Source organism: Rhinolophus ferrumequinum, chromosome 16, assembly GCF_004115265.2.
Source record: "Rhinolophus ferrumequinum isolate MPI-CBG mRhiFer1 chromosome 16, mRhiFer1_v1.p, whole genome shotgun sequence".
NCBI lineage: Eukaryota > Metazoa > Chordata > Mammalia > Chiroptera > Rhinolophidae > Rhinolophus > Rhinolophus ferrumequinum.
In genome coordinates this window covers 15,482,866-15,509,390 of record NC_046299.1, presented here as the reverse complement: position 1 = coordinate 15,509,390, position 26,525 = coordinate 15,482,866, and the positions used below count along the sequence as shown (strand labels likewise).

Here is a 26,525-nt window from a genome sequence, read left to right as displayed (position 1 = left end):
AACTCTAACTAGAAACATGAAGAAACCTACACCAAAAAATATCACAATTAAATTCCTTAAAAGCAGTGATAATGTGAAAATCTTAAAAGCAGTCAGAGAGAGGAAAAAAAAAAAGACACATTGCTGTGCAAGGTAACAAAGATGAGAATGACAGCTAACTTCTCGTCAGAAACTTGCCAACAAGACAAGGAAGTGGCATCTTTAAAGTACTGAAAAAAATACTGTCAATCTGAATTCTTTCCCCAAATATACATATTTCAAAAACCAGACAAAATAATGACATGTTGTGACATTAAAAAAAAAAAACTGAAAGAATTCATCACCAGCAGACACTTACTATAAGAAATATTAAAAGAAAATCCTTCAGGTAGAAAGAAAATACAATCAAATGGAAATGTGGATATATACAAAGGAATTAACATCTCAAGAAATCATAAGTAGGTAAATAAAGGTTTCCTGTCTTAAAAATCCCTTTTAAAAAATGATTGCTGCATGCAAAAATAAAAAACATTATTTTGTGGGGTTTATAATATATGTAGAAATAAAATATATGACAACAGCACAATGTCCAGAAAGGGGAAAGTACTCTGTTGTAATCTTCTTATGCCAAGCATAAAATGGTGTAATATACTGGAAGGTAAACTGATAAGTCAAGATGTATACTCTAACTCCTAAAGCAGCTACTGTAAAAGCAAAACAAACGGTTATTGCTAACAGAAAAACAAAGAAAATAAAGTGGAATTATTTTTAAAAACAGTGAATCTAAAAAGAAGGCAGTAAATGCAGACAAAGGGAAAAAAGAATAGATAAGATAAAGAAAAAACACATAGCAAGATAGTAGATTTAAATCCAAGCAGGTAAGTGATCACCACAACTAAAGGCAGATTGTCAGAGTAGAGAAAAAATCATGAACCAACTACATGCCACTTATAAGAAGATCACTTTAAAGGTAAAGACAAATAAAAATCAAAGACTGAAAAACACTGTACCAGGTTAATGCTCATCAAAAGAAATACAGATGGTTATATTACTATCAGACAAAGTATATTTCAATACAACAATATTACCAGAAATAAAGAGGAGCATTTCATAATGATAGAGGTCAATCTTAGAGGAAAATCAATTCTAAACATTTGTGCATCTAATACAGAACTTCCATATATATGAAGCAAAAACTAACAGTATTACAAGGAGCAATAGAAAAATCCACGATTATAAACAGCAATTTCCACACCCCCAGCTCAATAACTGACAGAGTAGGGAGACAGAGAATCAGCAAATGTCTACAAGGCTTGCAAACTACCATCAACCAAATTGGCCTAATTGACGTTAAGAACACTACACGATACACTCTGCACGCTGCCTTCTAAGAATGCTACACCCAACAATAGGAGAATGTGTTTCTTTTCAAGTGCACACAGAACATTTTCCAAGACAGACCATATTCTGGGCCATAACACAGGTCTCAGTTGATTTATAAGAATTCAAATCATATGAAACATATAATCTGAGCACAACAGAATTAGAAATCAATAACTTACAGGTGTCTGGGAAATCCCAAGATACTTGGAAACTAACACGCTTCTAAAAATTCCACAGTTTAAAGGAGAAATAAAAATGGAAATTAGAAAGTACTTTGAATGGAAGGATAATGAAAACACATGTCATAAATTGAGGGATATAGCTAAAGCTGTGCTTAGTGACAAATGTATAACAATAAAACACCTATATTAGAAAAGAAGAAAGGCCTCAAATCATTGATCTCAGCTTCAACCTTAAGAAAGAAGAGCAAAGTGAACCCAATGTAGGCAAAACAAATATAAGAAATAATAAAGGACAGAAATCAATGACACATGAAACAGAAAATCGTAGAGAAAAATCATTGAAACTGAAAGCTGGTTCTCTGAAAAGATCAGTAAAATTGATAAACTTCTAGCCAGATCGATAAGATAAAAAAAAGAAAAGACAAACATTACCCATAACGGGGATGAAAAAAGTGACATCACTACAAGTTTTGCATATGTAGTAATCCAGTCTTTCCATTGCCGAAACTAGTTGCCTTTCTTTATTCAGGGTGGTTTTTCAGGATGGCAGAGTCCCCACCTTCATAAGGGGTGTCTGATTAGATCCCATAAAAAGCTGTTCCCACTGGACAGGCTGTCCCCATCTGGCACTTGCGAAAGTGATGTACATCTGTCTGTATGCACCCTGCATTTTGTTCTCTTTGGTCCATGTTCCACTTTTCAGTCTTTCAAGGTATTTTTACATTTTTTCTGCCACCCTACATACCTGCTAACATCTTAACATGACTCATTCCCATGATGACCCTTCAAGATGCTCTGATCTTCAGTTTACAGATAAAAAACATGAGGCTCAGAGAAATTAAGTAATTTGCCATTAAGTAAGGTAGAAAGTAGCAGAGAAGGGATTTGAACCTAGGCTTTTCTCTTCCTAAAACCTCTTTTCTGGCTAGTAACTCACACTGCCTCCTTACTCGTCCCTGTTCAACAGGCTTCCCTCCAGACTGACCCAGATTCGTTGATCAAAACTTACCTGGATACACTGCTACACATCCACCCACGCACAGAAGAATTTCTCTGCAAGCATATTACTCATAGGAGGAACATTGTCAACTGAACTGCTGAAATGCAATGATAAACTATGACAAGCCCTGATCTCAAATATAACAATTATTCTATCAAAAACTTTTAAAGGACATAAAGTAAGTTTGGCTGGAATTATTCTGATTGAATCCATGCTGTTTTCATCATCTACTTCCCTCCAGATTCCTTTTGTTCATTCATCTATTCAATAAATACGTATAGAACACCTACTGCGTGCCAGGCACCTTACTGTAGATACATGTACAGTGATGATGGAGCCAGCATAGTACCTCCTCCCTTAGAGCTTACAGTCTCGGAGACTCACACAACTCCTGTTTAATAATTGTTTGCTCCAGTCTGTTGACCCTCCTTTACTTTATCTCAAAATTCCAGTTGCTGGCTCTATTTCCTTATTAGCTCGTTTTATTTCCCAAGTAATAATCGTATAGCTCTATTTGTTATGCCTTTCTAATAAACCTCATCCCAACATGAATCAAAGCATGTCCTAATATTGGAAAGGCAGAGCTTGGGTGAATTAATAAACTTAATAATTAGGTAATAGTAATTAGGTCATAAAGACTTCATAAGGGTAGATTCATGTCTTAAATTCATCACTGACTTGATTCTCCCTACTGCCAAACATTTGCAGAGGGGAAGAGGGGGAGAAACCAGAAAAACAGGGTTTTTGGACAATCTTAAGGTTAAACTTCTCTTTAAAAAAACAAGAAAAAACAGGTGACTTTTGCTTTGTTCTCACAACAAAACTTCCTTTTGGCCTTCAAATATTATAAACAAGTTGGTAAAACATGCATTAATAACCATAAATTGATGTAGCATGACTTGAAATTAGTTTTGGTCTTATCCTCACCAGTTCTCCTGTATTAAATTCACCAATTTAAGTAGCTGCCGTATCTAAGATGGGATCCTCCCACTGAATTACTTCTTTAATATAATAACAACAATGATAATAGTAATAATTGTTTGCAAAAAGTTTCAAAACTCATCATCACGTTCATCAACATATAGCTTCTAGAATTCACTTGGCTGATTTGGGGCAGGCACTGAGACCTGCCTGTCCCATATCTATTGCCACCCACTTCTGGCTATCAGGAGCCTGGTTTTGCTTAGGGTGTTCTTTTGCCCAGCCCTGGAAAAAAGAATGAATCAAATATCTAAGCTAATTATGATCATCTTGTTCTCTAATATTCTAACTGTTCCTGCATCCAAAATGGTCAGTATGACCTAACTCTAGGCCATCAGACCCAAGAGAAAGTCAAACAAGGATTTCTGGAGAAGTTTTTCTTCCTAGTAAAAGGAAGCAGACAGAGCTGTCCTGGCTTCTTTTCACTTTTTTTTTCTTCTATGTGTTCCGTAACTTAATTTCCAAACCCAACACCACCAGTCACACAACTCTGGATTTTGTTCAATCACTGTGTTTAAGCCACTCTAATCTTGTTTTCTGTTATTCCCAGGCAAATGCATTTAATTTTGAGCACAGTTCTGGCCTCTAGAGTAACATAAACATATTGGGGAAAAAAGAGAGAGTTGAGAAATAGTCCCTGCCAGTGTGTCATGCTGGGGGATTGGAGGTGGATGTGACCTTAGAGCCTACCATTTAGAAAGTACCTTGGGCAAGAAGAGAATGGAATCCCTCTGACTCACTTTTACCACATTTGTGGCAGAACAAGGACTTCAGTTTGACTGAAAACTACTTTGTCAATAGATTAAGCTAGAAATCTCAAATAATCCCAGCAGGAGACAGTCAGGCTTCTGGGGGGATCCTGTGGGAGGGGCTACGTGACAAGGGTCCACCCCCTTACTCCTCAGCCCTACTCCACCAAGGAAGGCCAGCAGGAGCTAGGAAGGGTTCCAGACTTCCAGCCACTGGTTCTAGAGGACAACTGGGGCACCGGGTTGGATATCTGGTATAGCTGGGTCATTAGGAAATCAGCTTAAGTCAATATATTTTATTTTTACAATTGTTAATTCATTCTTAAGAAATAAAGGATGTTTGTAGGGTGTTTTGTTTTTGTTTTGTTTTGTTTTGTTTTGCCACTTCTCCCAGGAGTACAGCCAGGCTCTGTGGTTTAAATGCTGAGGTTGCCTTAGCCCTTGAGGGAGGGAGTAATTGCAGTTAATCGCCTTTTGGCTACTGAAAGCAGACAGAGAGAGAGAGACAGAGAGAGAAACTGTTGACTGAGGTTGGTTGCCAAGAAGACAAAACCTACACAGGCCTTCATTTTTTGCATGAACACCAGCTGGACTGTGCAAGAAGAGGTTGCCTGAGAAGGGGTTAGAGGCCAGAACAGCCCAGGCACCAAGAAGGGGCCTCAGGTGAGGGTTCTGATCCTGGGTCTGACTTGAGATTCCTCCCATGCAGACCTTTGGAGGTGGCAAGTCTTCAGAAGGAGTGGGGAGAAGGAGCACTGGGAAGAGTCTAGAATCTTGGGAGCCTCAGTGAACATCCCACTAGCTGAGCGTGTTGTGGAGGGAATGGAGCTCCATAAGCCATGCAGGGCCTGGACAAGGAGCAATGATGAAGGAGACCAGCCTGAACCGAGTCAGGGCCTCTGCTTTCAGGCTTCCTGCACAGCATAAGTGCCAGAATAAAGGAGAGGAGGAGAACCCCAAAAATTATCACCATTGGACTTCTAGGGACCCTTGACATGAGCCATTTAGAGAGATTAATTGAACATCCATTCATTCAGAACACATTGATTGACAACCCGTTTTGTGCCAAGCATCTTTGTTAGGCACTAAGAATACACAGAGGAAGATATCACTCATAGATCCTGCACTTGTGGAATGAACAGTCTCACGGCCTGTGGCGTGTTGGGAGGGAGACAGTAGGGAAAAAGTAACAGACAAGTAAACACAGACAAAATGAAATCACAACACATTGTGGAAAGTACAATGAAGATCCAAAGGGCACGTGTCACAGAGAATAACAGCGGTGACCAGCATTAGCTAAGGTGGGCAGGAGGACCCCACTAAGGGGGAAGCAGCTACCCTGAGGCTGGGGTGTGAGAAGGACCAGCCATGGAAAAAGCCCAGAAAAGACCTTTCTAAGAAGAGGAAACGATACCTGCCAAAGCCCTGAAGGAGACCAGAGCAGAGAGAACCGAGCAGTGTGGGCTGGAGAGGAAGAAGGGGGGACGTGGCAGAGAGAGGGGTTGGGAAGCCAGAGGGGCCAGACAGAGCAGGGCTTTTGAAACCACAGTAAGAAGTTTATCAAATTAAAAATAAAATTGTGACATGGAGGACAAAAATGTCATGGAGGAATTCATAGGCCCTTCACCCTACGAGTATTAGAGGAGGATGAGTGAAAACAGAAACCCAGGTCTGTGGAGTTAGCGGGGAGGAGGAACAGGAGCTAAGGTAGGCAGGGGCCTGCCTGGGACAAATTGGCGGCAGAGAATCTCGGGAAGTTGAAAGTAAGCCATTTTGTAAACTACCGTTTATTGAGCACATATTATATGCCCAGTGCTGTTCTAAATACTTCATAGACATTATCTCAAGCAATCCTCTCTGTATCAGCACTGGCACAATCTGGAAAACACAGTCCATGCCAGACAGCTGCTAGTGGGACTTTATTACTGAGACCTACTTAGAAAGGTCTTGGAAGAGCTGAAAGGACGAAAGGGGATGGTGAGGCAGCCCAGAGATTAGCAACAAGAGACGATCACTACCCTCCCTAGGAGTGACAAATCATGTTGTGAACAGAGCCAGGAGCCAGAGCCACCTAGGTGACAGCTGGACCAAGCAGGGAGGGGCTTTTTAAAACTGTCACTGCTGGAGATGTCACCTGAAGAAGAAGGAGATATCCTCCTTAGCTTTTTCCATCGTTCTGCCCTCCCATCACCTGCCAGCCCCTTTGATTGGCTGAAGCAAACAGCAAGATAGCCTAAAGAATGAGTTAGGCCACACCCACTCGCATCTCAAGACAGAGTAGAATAGGAAAGGATGGGAGTGGATCTGAGGGTGAACAGACAAAAGAGGGGCCCATCCTCCCAATAGTCCTATGAACTAGGGACTATTATTATCCCATTTTTCATATGGGAAAACTGAGGCATGGGGAGAGGCACTGGTAGGGGAGAGGCAGAACCCCAATTTGAATTCAGATCTATCTGACTCTAGAGTCCAAACACAAAACAGATATATTTTTCAGCCAGTTTAAGTGAAAGCCTGGTAGTTAGGACTGGGCCACCAGATCCTGGGTATGAGAAGCATATCTTAATGTTAAACCTCACTCTATAAAGATACTCCAATTGGTTGGCTTCAAAACTGAGCTGCTCATGGGGATATCAGTGGATAATCCTGAGTCCTTATATCAGAATGTCTGAGGGCTCTGCAAGGGGTCTGGAGCCAAATAACCTGGGTTCTAATCTTGTTCTGTCACATTCTAGCTGTGTGACCCTGGGCAAATTATTTAACCTCTCTGAGCCCTAATTTCTCATTTTTAAAGTGGATGTTCTAATGTCCACTTACTTATTACATTATTTTGAGGTGAAATGGAATAATGTATACAAAATAATTAGCACAGTGCCTGCAACATGTTAAGATTTACTAAATGGTAGCTATTATTATATTGTTGTTAATCTCTTCTTGCAGTGACTCTGGGACAAAAAAGAGATCCTACACCTTTGCACTTGAATCCTGGTAAAGGATTTGTCCTAACATCTTTGGAACTCATATGAACCCTTCAAGTTGCTTTGCTCTGGGAAGAGTGTCTCTGCATCAGTGAGATGGGCTAGGATATACTACAGTAACAAATGTCACTTTGTCTTAAAATAATAAAGTTTTTTTCTTGCCTGTGGTGCATGTAAAATGCAGGTTATTCTAAGATCTGTGCTCATAAAGCTCACTGAGGGAGGTTCCATCATATCCTGTCTTTCTTCCTTGCTGAGGCTGGGAACAGAGGGTAGGAAACGGTGGACTGGCTCCTAACCCGTACATCACCTCCACTCCCATTTCATTAGCTAAAGCATCATATGAAGCAAATAGGTGAAGAAGGATAATCTTAGGTGCCCCAACAAGATGACTAAACATTTATGAACAACCCTCAATGACTGCCAGAACCTCAGTGAACCTGCTGGTTGAGCTGGATAAAGCAAAGATCCCAATCTGGAATGAAGAGATTTAGTTGCTTCTATTGATGCCCTACATGGCGTCACTAAAGTTGGTTGTGCCCAGAGTTGCATGTCTGAAGACAACATATCTTTTAGGAAAAACTTTTGTTCCTAAATATTGCTTAAGACCAATTCCCTGAAAATCACTGTTGGTTCTTGGAAGATAATGTCCAAGATGGTTTATGGAGCTGTGATGCTGGCTGGAAACAAAGCACCTTGTCTTCTGGAAGAGGGAGCCTAACGTGGACTAGATTGTGCAAGGCCAGACTTACCCAGAGAATTTCCACTGTTGTATAACCTGATGTCAGATTGTTGGGTTCTGGTGGCTTGTTGAGCAAGTTTAAGCTCTAGGTGTAAGGCACGAGGCCCTTTCTTGGCTTTCACAAGCCCATGCCCTCCTGCATTTCTTTCCACCTACCTGGATGTTTTCCTCTTGACATCTTTTGCTGACTCAAGGTCCTCTTTCATTCTTGCTCCATGCTCTCTCCTTAGTAGACCAGGTACCTAGGAGTAATTTGTAACTTCTTCCCACTTCCAATCCAACACCAACTTCTAGCAATTTTTACCTTCTAAGTAGCTTTAAACCATCATCCTTTTATCTCCCTCTCTGCCTGAACTGTCCTTATCCAGGCCGCCACCATCTTCCCTAGGAAGTATTAACAATTTACTACCTGGACTCGTCATGTTTGCTGCCCACCCACCACCCTCCCAAGCATCCCACACATTGGCCTGAATGAACATTTGAAAATGCAACACTGACTATGTCAAACACCCCTATTTCTCTGCCTGATCCCCACTCCGATTGATTAAAATCCTTTCAATTATTCCCTCCAGTTTTTAGGACAAAGACTAACATCTTTAACATGGCCCCTAATGCCTGGCACAGTCCGTCCTTGCTAACTTCACTACCCTCATCTCCTCCCACTTGCCCTTTCTCTCTCCGACTTTGGCCACCCTAGCTTTCTTTCAGTTCCTCAAGGAAGACAGACTCTACTCTTCCCTTACACTAAATGCTTCTTCTGCTGGCAGTGGTCTCTCACCCAATCCTCTCTTTCTTTCCAGTCATGCTTCATAATTAAATCTCACCTCCTCATAAAAACCTTTACTAACCCTCAGCCTAAGTCAGGCCCCTTGTCATGTTTCTCCCTCATGGGACTTAACACAGTTATAATTAAATACTTATAGAATTATCATTAACTATCTATTAATACCTCTATCACTTAAATGACATTCTTGACTTCTCCTATTCCCTTCCTCTGTATTCCTAACATCAAACAGTGCTTTGCACAAAACAGATGCCCCAGATCTATTTGTTGAATGTCTAAATACAAGACATAATTAGTTAACCATTTAATAAAGGAGAGTGTGTAAATGGCTGTTACAACTATCAACAGTCCTGGACAAGATTAGCTCGAGGAATAGAAGTATTCCAGGAGGAATACATGAGTCAGAGTTTGGGGGGCTCAGGACTCTACAGGTCTTGGGGAAGCCTTATAGCTAAGTTTGACAGAGAAATAAAAAGCAGATTTTCCATTCCTCCCCCAGGCCACTCCCGGGGCCAGAGTAGAGGGAGCGACATAACTACGAGGGAGAATAGGGGCCAAGGTCTCCAGTGGTGACCAGCAACACGGCATGGTGGCCCACCGTGGGACAGAATGCCACAACTGAGAACAAGGCAAAGCAGAGAGTGGGAAGCAAACACACACATGTCCAACACGTTTGAGAGAAGGAATTTGAAAACATTTGAAAGGGAAAGCTAGACATGGCTGGAGACTGACTGACTTTTATTTTCTCTCCCTCAGAATCGGTCTTTGTCAAAAAAAATTTGTTTCATGAAGAGGATAAGAGAAGCAGAAGTACTTTGCATTGAGGTTATTCTTTTTCTAATGAGTTTAAAGTTAGCTAGAACCTTACTTATTAAGTCTAATTGGAAGGAAGATCAATGTAAGTTCAATTCAGACTTGTTTTTAGAATACTTTTAAAGAAATTTAGTTTTATTACTTTTGGGGACATAGAAGCTCCACAGTTTTCTCTTGGAAAATTGACTGTCTCAGATGTTCTAAACATACAGATTTCCTAAAAGAAGAGGTTTCCAAAGTAAAGAATGTTATCAACCCAGTTTCCACTTATCTAAATTCCCTGTTGTAAAGCAAAACCTGAATAAGCATAATCCAATTAACTGTGGCTTTAACCAAATCTTTTCTGACAGTCGTCATATTATTCCATAAAATATCTGGAATTTATTATAATGATGATCTCCAATATGAAAGTAAGACATTGGATAATAGGTTTTCCATAATCCAGGATCACAGGGTATAATCCCTTCATCGACCCCCTCTTTGTTATACAGCTGATTGGGTGGGTCTTTGAGCCAGACCTTTCGCTCAGGGTGACTTACATGTATACTTCACTCATTCCTATTGCACATCCAATTCTACTTAGATGGCAAAACATTTTCCCCCGTTATCAAATTATTTTAGTTACTTTTTCCAGAGGCTTTCAGTTCTAGTCCAGGGTTCCTACTTCACCCCCATAAATCACTGGAACACATATGTAAATTTAACACATATACATGAATTATAGAATTCCTAGTAACCACTATAGATATGGATGGGATTAAATGAACTTTTAATATCCACAATATTGGTTTCTCTTTGTATTATTCATAAGTGATGTTTTTAGAGGATAGTCCATCTAAATTTCTAGGTTTCCTGTTCATTAATTATTGAACAAATATAATCTAGGCAAAGGGTGAATTATACCATGTTTCCCCGAAAATAAGACCTAGACAGACCATAAGCTCTAATGCATCTTTCGGAGCAAAAATTAATATAAGACCCGGTCTTATTTCACTATAATATAAGACCGGGTCTTATCTAACATAATGTAATATAAGACTGGGTCTTATATTAATTTTTGCTCCAAAAGACGCATTAGAGCTGATGGTCCGGCTAGGTCTTATTTTCGGGGAAACATGGTATCTAAAAATCCCATCAATTGATTGAATCCTGGACTTACTGAAATTCTAATCTTCCAGAAATAAGATTTAGTTAATTTTAAACTCTACAGGGTTATGGCATGCCTTATAAACACAGAGTGATTTTTTTTAGTGGTGATAATTTTTAGAACAATAAAATCATCTACTTGGTCAGTAACCCCATTTTATAAACCATAGTAACTCTTAGCCAAATTCTAATTAAGCAGAGGAGTCAGCCAGCTCTCCTCTATACGTGACCTGCAGTCTGTTCTTATTCACAAAACCAGAAGTGACACATATAGTGATCCTGTTATTAATTAGGCCACCATGTTGTAATCATGGATCTAAAATGGTAATTATTCTGAACCATTAATTACAACTTGACAAACTACATTATCCAGAACTGTAAAGGGTCTCGGAATGTTGAATGTAAACTCAATCAATGGTTTTACCTCTTTGTGCTTCCTCTTCCTCACCTGTAAAACAAGGCTAGTAATAATACGTACTTTATAAGGTTGTTGTAAGGATGAAGAGTTAAAATATGCAAGGCACTGGGACCATACTTGGCACATGGTGGGCAAATAAGACGAAACCCTGGACTACAAATGATGGGCAAATGTAGTTATAAGAGTTCCCAGGAAAATGTCTAGTCCTCAAAAAAGAAGGCTTACCTTTGATCCAGGTATCAATCCCACTTGCTTTCACAGGTCATAATCCATAAATGTGTTATTTTAGAATCACAGGCTTCCCCAGATCCAACTATAACAAGCTTTCCTTTTCTAGTTACAAGTTTGCATAGTTTTCTTTTGATAACTCTACAGATGGTCCCGACTTACAATGATTCAACTTACAATTTTTTGACTTTACGATGGTGTGAAAGCAATATGCATATAGTAGAAACCATACTTCAAATTTTGAATGTCGATCTTTCCCCTAGCAATATCTGTGATACGACTGATACTCTCTCATATGCTGGGCAGTAGTAGTGAGCCCCACTTCCCGTCCGTCAGGAGATCACAAGGATAAAGAGCCAATACTGTCCAGTGTGCTGTGTTGCCAGCATTTTTTTGGATGTTGTATTCTGAACACAGTTAAGGTAAGCTAGGCTACTAAGCCACTACTGTGAAGTTCAGTAGGTTAGGTGTATCAAATGCAATTTTGACTTACGATAGGTTTGTCAGAATGTAACCCCATCATTTGTCGAGGAGCGACTGTACTTGGACTTAGTAAAATCTTTATAGCAGTAGCTCCTAACTTTTTGGATTCAGGGAACACTTTGAGAACCTCATGAAACTCTAGACTCTCTCCCGAGAAAAAAAGGTACGTACATGTAAAAGTTTACATTCAATTTCAGAGGGTTCATAACACCCTCTGAGGTCATTCGTGGACCCTAGATTAAGAATCAGTGTTTGAAAGCATGATTTGGAAGGTAGCCCAATTTGGATCTTGTTCTTTTAACAATGTCTAAAGCACGATGAGACAGAAACACACATTCACACGTTCTAATCGAGGTATTAATTACAATTAGCCAGCAAGGTACTTTCCAATGAAGGGTTTTCATCATGATGACGGAGGAGGAAAATGAAGAGAACAAGAGGAGGAGGCGGAGGAGTCATTCAAAATGGATAAAGGTAGGTAAACGAAAGGTATACTTTTACCTTTGAGTGAGCCAAGTATGCAGCAAAGCTTTGCAACTGGGAAGTTCTGTCTAGCTGTTATTATTAGCAACTCTGGAGACAGTTTGAGTAACTGATGCTATCTACAGCTTTCTTTTAAACCTCAAACAGGTAAAATATTATCACTGGGGCTCTTCACGCCTGTTCAAGGATTCGAACACAAAAGAAATGCTAATGATGGGAACTGAGCTGTGGATTCTGAGTGACCCGAGGGACAAAAATGATTATCTGGTGGTCTTATGTTGCTGGACATTTATTAGAGTGTTTTAAGATTACATTAACTGATTTTCACCTTAAGTGCTCCACCTGGAGAAGCAATAGAGGCTCCTGATAAGGAATGATATCAGAGAAGTAATGGCATTGGCCAGAAGATCTTTCGGGTGAGTCGGGGTACTGTAAGGAGAAAAGTCCAAGTGAGGTGGCCGTGTCCAGCCGGGGCAGTGTGATGAGCGTGCCGCAACCAAAGCTGTCATTTCACGAGGGCACACGAGGCCCCCACTCATTTCCTGTTTCCAACAGTAACCAATGCCAGAGACCAAAGAGGAAGAATAATATATGTACAACAAAGGCCATAGAGAGAGGCCAAGGACCCAGTTACATTTCTGCCCCATTATGGTCTCACATGTCACTCCTTCCTCTAAAAGCCAAACACCTTCTCAGGGGTCTGCAAGTGTCCACGTGCTTTTCCCCATGCTGACCTCTGCTCCCTCGTCCTCTCCCATCTCCCGTCCCTCACTCTGCCCCAGTCTCCAAGGCCATCTCTCTGATCTTAGATCATCCCAAGCGCATCCCTGGCACAGGATCTGTAGTAATTGTTCCCTCTGCCAGGAACGTTCTTTCTCTAGACATTTGCATGGCTGACTCATTCTTATGCTCCAGTCCTAAAGCAGTTATCAACTTTCTGTTCTCTGCCTTGTCATTTTTTTCTGTATCATCCTATTTTATTTATAGCACTTATCATTATCTGAAAAGAATCTACTCATTTGTTTTCTTCATATTGTCGATCTTCCTCATTAGAATGTGAGCTTCATGGGAGCAGGCACCTTCTACATTTGGATCACTGCTGTAGCCCTCAGGCTTAGCACAGAAAATGCACCTGATACACATTTATTGGATAAAGGAATGAATGATCAGCATAATAGCTACCATTTATGGAACACTTACTCTGTTCCAGGGAGAGGGCTGCAGGTTTTTATAAATACTATCTCACTGAATTCTCACAGTGACCCTCCAACGTAGGTATTTATCTATTATCCCCACGGTACAGAGTAGGTTGCAGAGGGATTATACAGCTTTTCCAATGTCAAAGCTAGCTTGTTGTAAGCTAGCAAGTAACCAAGACCTAATTAGGTATGTTTGATTCCACCACTCATACTCTAAATCAGGAGTCAGCACACTTTTTCTGTAAAGGGCTAGATAGTAAATATTTAAGGCTTTTCAGGCCATAGGGTCTCTGTTAGAAATATTCAACTCACTTGTACTAGGAAAGCAACTGTAAACAATACATAAATAAATGGATGTGGTTGTGTGCCAATCAAACTTTATTTACAAAACAAGTGATGAGCAGGATTTGGCCCAGGGGCCGTAATTTGCAGATCCCTCCTTTACATCATTATGCTATACATGATGCTATAAGGGGTTTTTTTTAAGAAGAAGAAGGAGGAGGAGGAGGAGAAGGAGAAGAAGAAGAAGAAGAAGAAAAGAAAAGCATTAAAATGTGAGTTCAGTGCATGGTGAGCCCTCTTCAAATAAAGACAGAAGGTGCATAAACTAGGTTAAAAAAGGCAAAATCAGCAATAGAGTTCTGGTAGGAATTATGACTCTACTGATTCAGCTTCGCGATTGAATGATAACCATCACTTAAGATGACAGAGTTTAATTCAAATAAGGTATTCCATTTTAAACAAGGTCCCATTCATATTGTAATTATACATGATTTCACATGCCAACACCCGAATAGATCCACACAAAGTTCCATCCCATGCAGGCCCAGAACAGTCCGCAAAGGACAAAGTACTCCAGGTCACTCGGACCATTCAACCTCTTCCTCTCTCCAACTGTGAGCCTAAAAAGTGCAGTCTTTACTTCTCAAGCAAGTGTATGAGTTATTGGCAAGAGGTGAAAGACAAGATATGAATCCCAGGTCTGAGCCAGAGGGACCAACCTCTTGCCGCCTCATTGGGAGGTGAACCTTATTGGTGTTCGCTGTGTCATCATTCAGGTTATCTGCCCAGACCGCAGATCAGCACTAAAACAAAAGATCAACTCACCAGTCCCTTGGGTCTGAGGTGGGAGGCAAAGTCTGAACTTTAGAAAGTGGAAGACAAGGGACAAAGGAGATGGTTTCTATAAAAAACCCCTTGTCTGTGCATAAGTGACAGGCTGGTGTGAGCTGGAGCCTTGAGGAATGAGGGGTCAGCGCTCTTTTTCTCTCCTAGGTGATTATAAATACGTTAGACAAAACATTTATTTCTCTCATACCTTGAGGAAAGATTCCCTCTGTGCACGTGGCTCGTACACAAAAAGGTGCATTTTTCTCATTTGTATGTAATTTTCTAAACATAGGCTTTAAATGTTTGAGCAGGTGACAAAGATTCTAACTTTCGTCAGGCTCCTCACCCTTCTCCTAGGCCCATCTATGCGCTTGGACTATGCACTTGTAAAATCCAGTTTTAACAAGAACCCTGCTAAGTCAGTGTAGCCAGAAGTCCCACCTTTGATATTTAATCAGGTTCCTCATCCTCTCCCCAGTCCCAGGGAATGTCTGATCCCCCTGGTCTGTCTGCAGCAAAGAATCCTGGTAAGTCAGTTCAGCCCAAATCCCACTGACCCTTGATGTTTCTTTCCTCTTCGTAATTTTCCATCCACTGACCCCCCACCCCCCCTGTTCCTTGGCCATAAATTCCCACTGGCGTGGGCTCTGTTAAGATTGAGCCCAATCTCTCTCCCCCACTGTACAATCCCACGGTGGTGGTCCCTACACCTATCTCAAGGATCCTGTATATAGTCTGCCTTACCATATTTAACAAGCATTGCTGAAGTTTTTGTTGTTTTCTCCAACACGGAAAGCAGCCCCAGCATGGGAGAGCCAGCATCTGAAGGGGAATCTAGAGATGGAAGATCTGCCCCAGCACCACTATTAACCAGCAGGGACGTCCTGGGTACCCCTTCCCCTCATTTCCCTTTCTGAGCCTTCTTTCTTATCAGTAACAGAATGAGTCAATCTCATACCTTTTCATCCACCCAAACATTGATCTCTTTGTTGTTTATTTAATATTTGCTATATTTATTATTGTTTATAGCTACTATTTTACATGATTCATAGTATTAATAAAAATGGATTTATACTGAGCATTTAGTATCTACCAGGATTGTGCCATATGCTTTCCATGTGTTCCATTATTTAATTCTCACAATCTCCCTATGAGGAGGCACCCCTGTGATCACTGACTTTGCATACAGCTGAGGTTCAGGGAGGTGACATAAATCTCCCAGAGTCAAGCAGATCAAGCGGCAGAGCTGGGATTTGAGCCTGAAACTATTTTTCTTTCTTTCTTTCTTTCTTTCTTTCTTTCTTCTTTCTGTTCTTTATTTATGTCTTTATTGATAGTCTTTCTCTATCTCTATCTATCTCTCTCTCTATATCTCTCTCTCTCTCTCTTTCTTTCTCTCCTTCCTTCCTTCCATCCTTCCTTCCTTCCTTCCTTCCTTCCTTCCTTCCTTCCTTCCTTCCTTCCTTCTTTCCTTCTTTCTTTCTTTTCTTTCTTCCTTTCCTTCTTTCTCTTTCTGTCTTTTTCAGAACTACACTGTCTTCATGTGCCCTGTAGCCCCTGGTCCATGTCTGACCCAAGAGGAAAATGCCTTGCCCTGAATCCATGATGCCTTTCACCATGTCAGGCTACCAAATATCAAGACACTTTCCCTGGAGGAGATGGTGCAGGAGCTGCCATGGACGTCCAACGCATGGTCTTTGCCCTTGAGAACCCAGGAGTGATGATCAAACCCATGGCCCAATCAGTGCCCCGGGAGGAGCAGTGCTGAGGGTTCACGTACGTAGGCTCCTCTCATCTTGGATGCCGTCTTGTCATTTTGGTTTACAAGCAAACATGAAACGATGATGTCTGCAAACCTCTGGTTATTGGAGAAGCTTTTTCTTTGCTAGGGAGGGACAATCCCTTTCAGGACAGACCAAGTCAACAATCTGGTGATAACAAGAGATGTGGGGGCTCTCCAGGAAACAGAGATTTTTAAGAAAACCTCGGTATTGGCCTGACCAGGGAAGGGGCTGGGGACACTTAGTGGGGTAAGAGTAGATTCCTAGAGATAGCAGAGCAAGACTGGTAAAGTTAATGTTTTGTGCAGATCTTTTGGAGTGGAGGAAGAGAGAGGGGGAATGAGTTTAACTGTTGAATGCCTACGATGACCTAGGTGCTTTTACACACACTGAGCATTAGGTCCTGCAAACAGTATGTAAAAGTTGACATTTTTACAGATGAGGCTAGTAAAAATCTAAACAGAAATGCTATCTTTTTTTCACTCTACCTCAATGCCTGTGTAGAAACCAACCTACTCTAATTCCATGAAGTAGATGGCAATTTCTCAATAGAATATCGAAGAAATATTTAGACCGCTAAACTTAATACAGTGTCTAGCACACAGTAGGAGCTCAATAAAATAGGATGAATTAACAACTATTAATGTGGTTTCTCAAACTGAGGTTGGTATCATCTGATCCAATAGTTTCCAACTGGGGGTGACTTTGCTCTTTTGGGGACATTGGAAATGTCTGGAGATATTTTTGGTTATCATAAAAGAAGAGAGGAATATGGTGGCATCTAGTGGGTTAGGCCAGGATCCTGCTAAACATCCTACAGTGCACAGGACAGTGTCACAACAAAATGGTCTCACCCATAATGTTAATAGTTCTGAGGTTGAGAAATTCCTATATGGTCCAACATGTCCTACAGATGAGGCAACCATGACCCAGAGAGATAAAGAGACTTGCCCAGGCCCATACAACTGGTTGATGGCAAAGCCGTGATGAGAAATATCCCTGGAAGCTTTCTACAATGTTCTTGCCAGACCTCAAGCTGCTGACCAGCCAGAGGGCTGCCTCCACGAGAAGAATGGTTCAGTGGGAAATGCTGTGTTGGCCTGAGAGCCCAGACAAACCAAACACAATTAGATAAAGTACAGTAGATGTAGCCTGCTGTTCCGCAGTCTGGATCATCTCTGCAAGCAGCCAGGGGAGGTTCCAGAGAACGAGGAGACCAAGCCCAGGAACAGAGTGCTCATCTAGAGGCCTTGGGTGCCCACCAGCTTCACTGAACTCCCACTCCTTCCTTTTCTCAGGGTTGCAAATCAGCACACAATTATCAAGTCAAAGGAAGAATGTTCCTTTAATAATTATATGTGAAGTTAAAAATATGAATGATTATGTGATCATATTAAGTCAAGATAGCAACTGATGCTCTCCAAGACATTTCAGTCATTTGCACCATCATTGTCACTAATGACAACCCTTGGGCTTCCTAAGTGCCAAGAGGTGTGTTGGGTCCCAGGGGAGAGATGGACAGGAGAAGAAGGTGTCCATCGATATCACACGCAAGGCCAACCCTTGACCTCAAGAAGCACTCAGTCCAAACATGAAAGCCTCCTTTGCAATCGTCATCACAGCGCAAAGCCAACACTGCGAAATCGGTAAAACAAAACCCTCCTTACAGCTAAATAGCTAAGCCTAGCACAACTTGCTTATTTTTTAAAAAAACTGTCAGCACAGAAACATTCAACTAGAGCCCAAGACTTTGGACTTTACCACTTATGTTGTTGGGATTTGGCTCACCTGATGGGCATTTTTTTCTATCCATCAGTGAGCGGGACCATATCTAAAATGACAAGATAGCCAGATGCAATATGGGACTTCATTGAACTATAGCAGATCCTTTGACCCCCAAATCCCCTAACTGAAGCAGGCAGATGGAGGGCCCAAAAAAGTCTATCCCAAACGAGAGGACTGGCGTCTTTTCCAGCAGTCTCTAAGGTGCATCTAAGTAGAAGCTGGAGATCTGGGTTAACACAACTCTGAAGATTGACTTTTATCTTGAAATTTCAATGAAAAATTAAACATCCTGATAACACTGGGTACTAATGGCTTTTATTTCCATTGCAACTTCTTTCTGAGACGGATAATTCCCCTTTAGATTTTCATGAGTTTGGCCCAGAAATCAGATACTCAAGGCATTAAACATACAGGAGCCTGGGACGCCAAGAAAACAGTAGTGTCTATTTAAGGGTTTGGCTGCCACAGTCAGCTAAGTGTCTTGGGGAAGTGAGTGGAATTTAAATATATCAGCTCTGCCACTCTGCTACAGACTGGGAAATCAGACACCAAGAAAGACACCCCAGGGGCTCCCCCTTGGTTTGGACATGGGTGTTAACCTCGTGACAAGCAACTTGTTGGGCAATGCTTCCCGTACTCTGAGCTATCACAGTGCAGTAAACTAAGGGATGCTAACTTTTTAATTCTGCCCAGCCATGATGTTGAATGCAAACTAAACATTAATTGACTATCTAAAAACACCATCATTAGATAAAAGAATGTTTGAACATTTCAACAAGCAGGAAGGACAGACTCTCAGAACAAAGAGAAATTCCTCAGACTTAATACAGATAACTGTATTAAAGACTTGCTACTTTTGACTATGCTGTTGCAAATGGTAAGATTTCATTCTTTTTTGTGGCTGAGTAATAATCCATTGTATATACGTACCACAATTTCTTCATCCAATTGTCTATTGAGGGGCATTTTGGTTGTTTCCGTATCTTTGCTATTATATAAATGTCTATCCACTATGCTGTACATCTGAAACTAATATAAAATTTTATTGAATGTCAACTATAATTTAAAAAATAGTCACGGGATATAAAGTACAGCTTAGGGAATGTAGTCAATATATTGTAATAACTATATACAATATCAAATAGGTAATAGACTTATTGGGGTTATCACTTTGTGGGGTATATGTCTAATCACTATGTTGCTTTGTACACTTGAAACAAACAAACAAACAAAGACTTGCTACTTTGTCCTTACTTCTTACATTACCCTAGACTGGAAAAAATGTCATAGACCAGCACTTTTTTCCAGTCAGGAAGGTGAGTGCTGTGAGTAACCACTGGAGTCTCCTGGAAAAGAATTAGGATTGAGACCCAGAAGGTATCCCAGGGCAAGGACAGGGATGGGTGTGGGGGTGGAACATGAGGGACAGGAACTGCCCTGAGAATAAGCCACTCTGCTCTCTGGTGGCGCTTTCCACGCTCTAATGCTCCATTAACTTGCTTGTTTAATTACCCGTCTCTTCCACTGGGCTTTGAGTTCCTTGAGAGTAGCGACTACCTTGTTGCCCTGAGTCACGGAGCTAATTAGATGTGGGGAAGTGGTGGTGGGGTAGGAAGCAGACAGTGGAAGGAGTGACGGCAAAGCCAGGGACACACAGTGCTGCTTCACGGACCCATAACATCTGAGGAAGAGAGGGCACCTTTTCTATTACCCGATTATGTGTACCATTTCTGACTGGGGCAGTGGAAGAGGTCCCCCCTCCATCCTACCTGAGCATCATCCCACTAGACAACTAAAATGTGCCCAAAGGAGAGTATGATTGGGGTCAGGACTACTGCTGCCCCAAGCAGGTGCCAGGGGACCATTGAGCAAAAGCTCAGCTCCTTTCCCAAGGTCCCTATGGCCGTCTGGGCAGGAGCAGGGATGGGTGGGGAGCAGCCAACCTCCGGCCTGCCAGTGGCTTGGTCCCCCTGGTTTTCTCACAGCCAAGTTGAAGAAGAGCTCTCAATCCCAAGTTTTTCAGTTGTCCCAGGCCCTCGTTCCTCATAGTCACTTTCTGGAATCGACTCAAAGAAAACGTCATCCACACTGTTAGCAGCAGCCGCCAGGGTTAAGCTCCACAGCAACTACCCCTTTCCCGTAGAGAAAGCCCAGCCCACAGGGAAATAGATATTGCTTTCCTTCAAGACTCATTTTGGGTGGTTTTTTAGCCAACTCGACTTCTGGCAGGATGTTGAAGCCCAATGCACAGAACCAGCCTCAGCTAAACTTTCCACCCGCCCAATGGGGCACTCACTAAGCAAGTGCAGTGAGGCAGGGGTGGGACAGGCAGGGAGAGGGTTCCTGCCCCCATCCCCCACCGCTTAAGAGCCCAGGAGTGATGATGGCGCCTTTTATTTGCCATCATTATATGTCTGAAATGCTCCTGCCACTTGGCTCCTCCTACATTGGTGGGATTAGCAAGGCGCTGGTTCTTGGAACTGAATTCTAGGAACTGAATGGTGAGGGTGAGTTTCCCATAGCAAATATCCTGCCTTTTTCCTCTTATGACCTTTTGGGGAGCATTTGCCTTGGATTACAACTTGCTATTCAAAATCTCTTTGGAAATGCTCTTGGTCTAGTGTATTATTTATTGCATGGCATCTCTGTTCCTTTGTCAGCATCCAATCCTCTATGACTCCCCCACCAAACAGGTTTTCAAATCCTGCATACCAGTGAAGACAGTTGTGTGTCTCGAAGTAATCCTACTGCCTGTCTTCCCACCACGATTGCTCCCTTCAGTTATCATTGGTTAAAGCACTGATGTCCCAGGGAGGTTCTGCTAAGCGCCATGGCCAGCAAACAATAGGTGGGGATTGCCTAACAGACAGCTGAAGGCAAGAGCAAGCCCAGGGAAGGAAGAGGAGATGGAGACACAATGAGTATTGCCTCTGGAGGTCCAGGGGACAGGGTCGCCCACAGGGGAAGATGGGAGAGAATTAAAGATGCTGACATCACCATTCTCTCAAGTCAGTCATTGTCTTTCATCAGTCTCTGAAAGCTTAGCCTTGTCATTGCCTCCCAGAATGTCTGGCTTTGTCTAGGGAAAATGCTAGCCAGCTTCACAAGAGCTGTCACTAAAGACCTGGCCAGAGAGCTCACAAAAGACTGTGTATGGTGAGCAAGGAACATGGTGCTCCTGGCGGGGGGGGAGGGGGCAAATGGGCGAGGAGGAGGGCAGCCGTGGGAGACTCATGGGCAGCCAAAGGAGACATTGGGTCCATCCCAGATCCTCAGCTCCTTGCGCCCCTCCCAGCTGGCCTGTGCTTGAAATTTCACAACCGATGACTGCCCCAGGTGGATTAGTCATCCAGGCTGGACATGTAGGAAGAAGGGGAGAAGGACACACAGAACCTATTTTCTGTCCGAAGTCCCTAGAAAGGGGCTTAGAGATTTTTATCTGGGAGGAATGACCCCAGGGGAGTGAGGATGCTGGCCTCCAGCTGAAGACTAGGAAGGAGGTGCCAAGAGAAAGGGGATTCTAGGAGACAGAATTGGCCAATTCTTTCTCTTGACATCTTTGACGTTGGACCCAGCCTCTCGCCAGCAGCAGAGACAGCTGGGGAAGAAGAGCAATGGAGAGGGAGTCAGGAGGCCCTTGTTTAATCTGGCTCTATCTTGTTGTAAGCCAAGAGAATCCTAAATGCCAGAGATGGGCAACTCAGTCCTAGGAATCATTCAGTCCACTCCCTCACTTTATACTCACAGACTCTGAGTCCCAGGGAATGGCAGGCGCTTGGCTTGGGTCACACGTACGGAGCACCTACTGCGTTCTGCTCAAGGCGGCACGTTAGGTGCTCAGAAGCGCTGGCTTCCTCGGAGACGCCTTTCTTGACTAGCTCCTCACCCCCATCTAAATTAGGTCCTTTGTTCTTTTTCTCATCATAGATGAGAATGACCTATTTATTTGTGTGATTTTTTTAAAATGCCTATTGCTCCCCATCCCCATTCAACTATAACTTGCAGGAGGGCAGGGAGATTTCTCTGCCTCATTCTTTGCTATATCCCAGTGCCTGGCACACAGTATGCACATGCTGAGATTTAGTAAACTCAGAATCTCTATTCTCAAAGTAATCCTGTAAGAGAAGTTTTATGCCCATTTTAGAGATGAGAAAACTGGCACTTAGACAATTTAAATAACAAGTAGGAAATGCAAAATTCAGCAAAGGATCTGAATGACTCTCTCCCATGTTATACTACTGTTCTAATGAAGATTATCAGACTTGGGAGATTCCCTTAAGCCGGGGGCCTTGGTTTAGGCTTTTCTGGCTAGGATGTTCCAGGAATAGATACCCCAAGACCACCCATCGAGAGAGGAGGAGAGGGACTGAGGGCAGCTGAGAGCCCGGGTTCTCAAGCAGGTGCCCAGTCTTGTCAAGCCAGATGCTGGAACCGGGTCCAGACAGGGAGGATGAAGCTGAGGACTGCATAGCAGTGAGGAGACCCCCACTCGGCAACTGGGGAGACAGACAGCAAAAGAGGAATATCTGCCTAGCAGGAATATTAGAGAAGACCAATCACCAAGAGGCAGTGAGTGCAAAGCTACGGGTCTGTGAAAGCCCTGATATGTGGGAAGGGCAGGCTCTGAGCCTAGATACGTCAACAATTGAGTCTCAGCTCGCACATTTACCAGCTGGGCAGATTAGTTCTGTTCTCTAAGCCTTAGTTTGTTCCTCTAAAGCACGATGATGCTAACCCCACTACCCCACTAGGAGGATAAATGAGATGCCAGGGAAAGCCCTTAGCAAGCGCCTGGTCTACTGTGAGCTTCCAGCCAATGTTAGTCTCCTCAAGCACTTCCTTCAAGGCTGAACCAAGTTCTTGATTTGGAGCCCCTTTCGGGCTTTAGATGGGAAACCTGGCAACAAAGGTAGGCAAGAGGCCGATGGAGAAAGCAGGTCCTGGTGGAGAGGATGGAGCTCAGAACCGAAAGCATCTCCAGCCAGTGTATGTGCCTGCTTAAGTCTGTTGTCAACGTCTTTCTCACAACCTGCAGTGTGGTGCGTGTGCCATAGGCTCAGCCGAGTGAACGCGTCCAACAGACCAGGTGGGAGAGTTGCCATATTCTGACCGTTAGCCTGATATCATTCATTTGTTTTTCATTGACTCATTCAGCACCAAAGAGGCATGGCGGCCTAGGAGTGAAAGCACGGGCTCTGAAGTCCACCAGTTATTGTTATTGTACAGTTTTCTCAGCTGTTAAATGGGTTGTCACTCACCTCACAGCCTTGTTGTGAGGACTGAGTGAATAACTGTGAAGCACGTAGAACAGTACCAGGCAGGTAGAAGTCACTCTATCAGTGTTAGCTGTTATCACCAGTCATAGTCTGCTGATCACCAGACATTGCTAGGCTCTGGGGACCTGGCTGGGAGCAAGGTCTCTGCCTACACAGAGCTGCAAGTCTAGTAGAGGCAATGGAGCTGGAAACAAGGATAATACGACAACATGATCAGTGATCTAATAAGGTGAATTCCAGGGATCCCTCACTTAGTACCAGAGAAAGTGGCTTTACTCAGAGACCTGCCGAATCTGTTGACTTGGCCAGACCAGGGGGCAGCGTACGGTGGAGAGTGCTCCAGGCAGAAAGGACAACATGCAATAAGGTCAACCATGGTAAGAGTGTCCACAGGGCAGTTCAGAGAGGGAGAGTGATGAGAGAAGAGGCCGGAAAGACAAGCAGGACCCAGACCATTCATCCAGATGATGGTAAAGGGAGGGATGAAGGGATAAAGAGCAGAGAAGAGTGGGGTTGAGGAGGTATAACTCCCTGCACGGGGCTTGTCCCTCACGTCTTGACTTTTCCCTTAAAATTATGGCGGGGAAGCAGGATTCGATTTAATGAAGTTCTCAGAGCAAGTACTCTGACTAGTCTCAGCTAAATCCAGTGGGGCCTCAGCAGAGAAAACTCCCTGGGGAACCACAAAGTGGTCAGCAGGAAGAAGAACCCTCTTTGCTGTGGAGAAGCTCTGTGGGACAAAGCCTTGATAACAGCTCCCCACCTGCCCCCCCAGCTAACAAGGCAGGAACCACAAACACTTTAGGATTAAGACAACAAGAATGGAAACATTCGAGAATTAAGATAGCCACCAAAACTAGAGAAAGAAAAGGCAATCGGCATAGTTATTTCTTAACCTAAATGCATAGGGGGGGAAATCAGTTTTAGAAAAACTTATTTTTAAAAAATCAATTTTAAGACAACTTATTTTTAAAATATCAGTTTTAAAATAAATTTCAGAATGACAAATTTATTTTGGCATTACGTGGAAAAGAATGCCATAAAAACATTATTTTCCCCATAATGCCAAAATAAAATCATTGTTTTCCTTGGTTTTGTATCATATCCTCCCCTCCTCGGCCACCTCCAGCCAAACCTCACAATTAGAGAGGACGAAGGCCACCCTTTCATCTGTCTCTCATCTAAATTCCTGGTGGTCAAATTCCTGCTGGTGCCACAAGGAGTCGAGCTTTCGTCCAGAGCAAGAAAGTCCTCCGACATAAAGCTCTGTCTGCCCGACTCAAGCTCAGAAAACACCACAGAGTTGGGAGTTTGATGGGAACGAAAATGGACGACACACACCAAACCCAGATCTCAGAGTGGGAAACAAACTCTCAGATATGAGGTGCTCGGCCTTACTCCTCTTTCTCTGTAGCCAACATCACAAGGATTGGTACCACCACGCAGAGCCGTTGAAGGCCGTGTCCCATTGGCAAATCAGACTTGATGTTTCAAGCTAAAGCAATTGGATTTCTCATAAAGTGTCCAAACCCTTTTGAGGACTTTGGGGTTCTGAGCCAGAGGGAAAGGTGACGAGGAAGCCAAGAGAGGAGCTAGATCGCAGGAAGGATTAGCAAAACATGGGCAGCAAAACATGCAGACATGAATGGTACAGCATAATCTGAGCTCATGCCTCGCTCCAGTGGAAAACAACTCATGTCTCGGCTTGGCCTTTCTGCAGAATTCCAAGATTCTGAATTCTCTTTTCTTCTACTTCCTTCCTCCACTTTCTCCGCCTCTCTGCTTTTCACTTTGCTGTCCCAGCCACCCCCGACGTTATCCCTATTTCTAATGTCATGACATTCTAAGAAATTAGTTTCCCCCAAAATAATTTTTTTTTTTTTTAATACCTGTATCCTTGACTCTGTAGTGTCTGAGGAAGTATTTCCAACCACTTGATGAACAAAGCTGATCAAGACTCTGGAGAAGCCAGTCCCAGCCTTCGTGGGAGTGAATAAAATGTTCCAGTGGGTTCCTGTTTGTATGGCCAGAGTCTGAAGGACTTTGGGTGCTCGGCAGTAACCCCAGAAAATTCCCCAGGCAGCAGCAAACTCTCCCAGCACAGTTTTGAAACACTCTAGGAGGAGGAAGCCTCTTTAATCAAATAATAACCAGCTAGAGATAAGGCCTGCTAGGCTGAGCTCGGCCAGCCAATCACATGCTTCCTTCCAACTGCAAGGACAAACAGACCCAGGCTTCTGGAGTGAGTTTCAGGGCTTGTTATAATTTAATGATGCTGCGATGGTGTCTTCTTAGCTGTGCCTGATGGGGAGTTTCTAACAGGGGAGTGGAGCTCTGAGCTCAGGAACCTCCTTCTCAAGGGAGGTGCCTGGCCCAGAGGCTATAGCTGAGTATCCTGAGTGATCACAGGGGGCACCCAGCTCCTCGCCTGGATGCTTCCACATTGTCCAGAGTTCTTGCTGCTGCCACCAGGAAACCAGGCCTGAGCAGAGCTGAGCAGCACTGGGTCACCAGGGGGTGAACACATTTGACACCAGATGTGCAACTCATCGAATGTGTCCCCGAAGGGGTTATGGAGACCCTAGTCTTGCTCTCACAGGTTGGAGCTGCTCAACATGCATTTCCTATGGGTCGTTAATCAGCAGTGACTTGGAGCTTCTCTATGTTTGTCATCCTTTCTAGCCACCCTCCCCTTCCAATGTTATCAGTGCTCTGTTAGGCCACAGAGGTATCATGTAGAGGGTGGGTTCTGGGGACTCTACAGGTCCGGGAGTGAATAATGGCCCGACGTATTTCCAGCTCTGTGACTTTGAACATGTCACTTAGCCCCTTCCTTGCCAAGTTGCTGCAATGATTAAATGGGAGAACTCTGCTAGGTTCCTATAAGGTTCTTATAGGCCCTGAGGAGATATAAATAAACCCTTAAATGGCATCGATATATTATAGCTCGATGCTTAAAGGAAATTGAGGGGATCCCCTTGGTTATGAGAATAATAATCTAGCCCTCAGCAGAATCAATTTTAGG

General features: G+C 43.0%; 1 protein-coding gene across 1 annotated transcript in view; it reads right to left on the bottom strand.

The window, feature by feature from the left end:
- GPAM (glycerol-3-phosphate acyltransferase, mitochondrial) overlaps nt 1–25,609 on the bottom strand; it is a 61,434-nt gene extending 35,825 nt beyond the window's left edge. The window contains exon 1 of the mRNA XM_033130247.1: nt 25,390–25,609. The gene's annotated coding sequence lies outside the window, so the exon portion shown is untranslated. The remainder of the gene's footprint in view (nt 1–25,389) is intronic.
- Between the last annotated feature and the right edge of the window lie 916 nt (nt 25,610–26,525).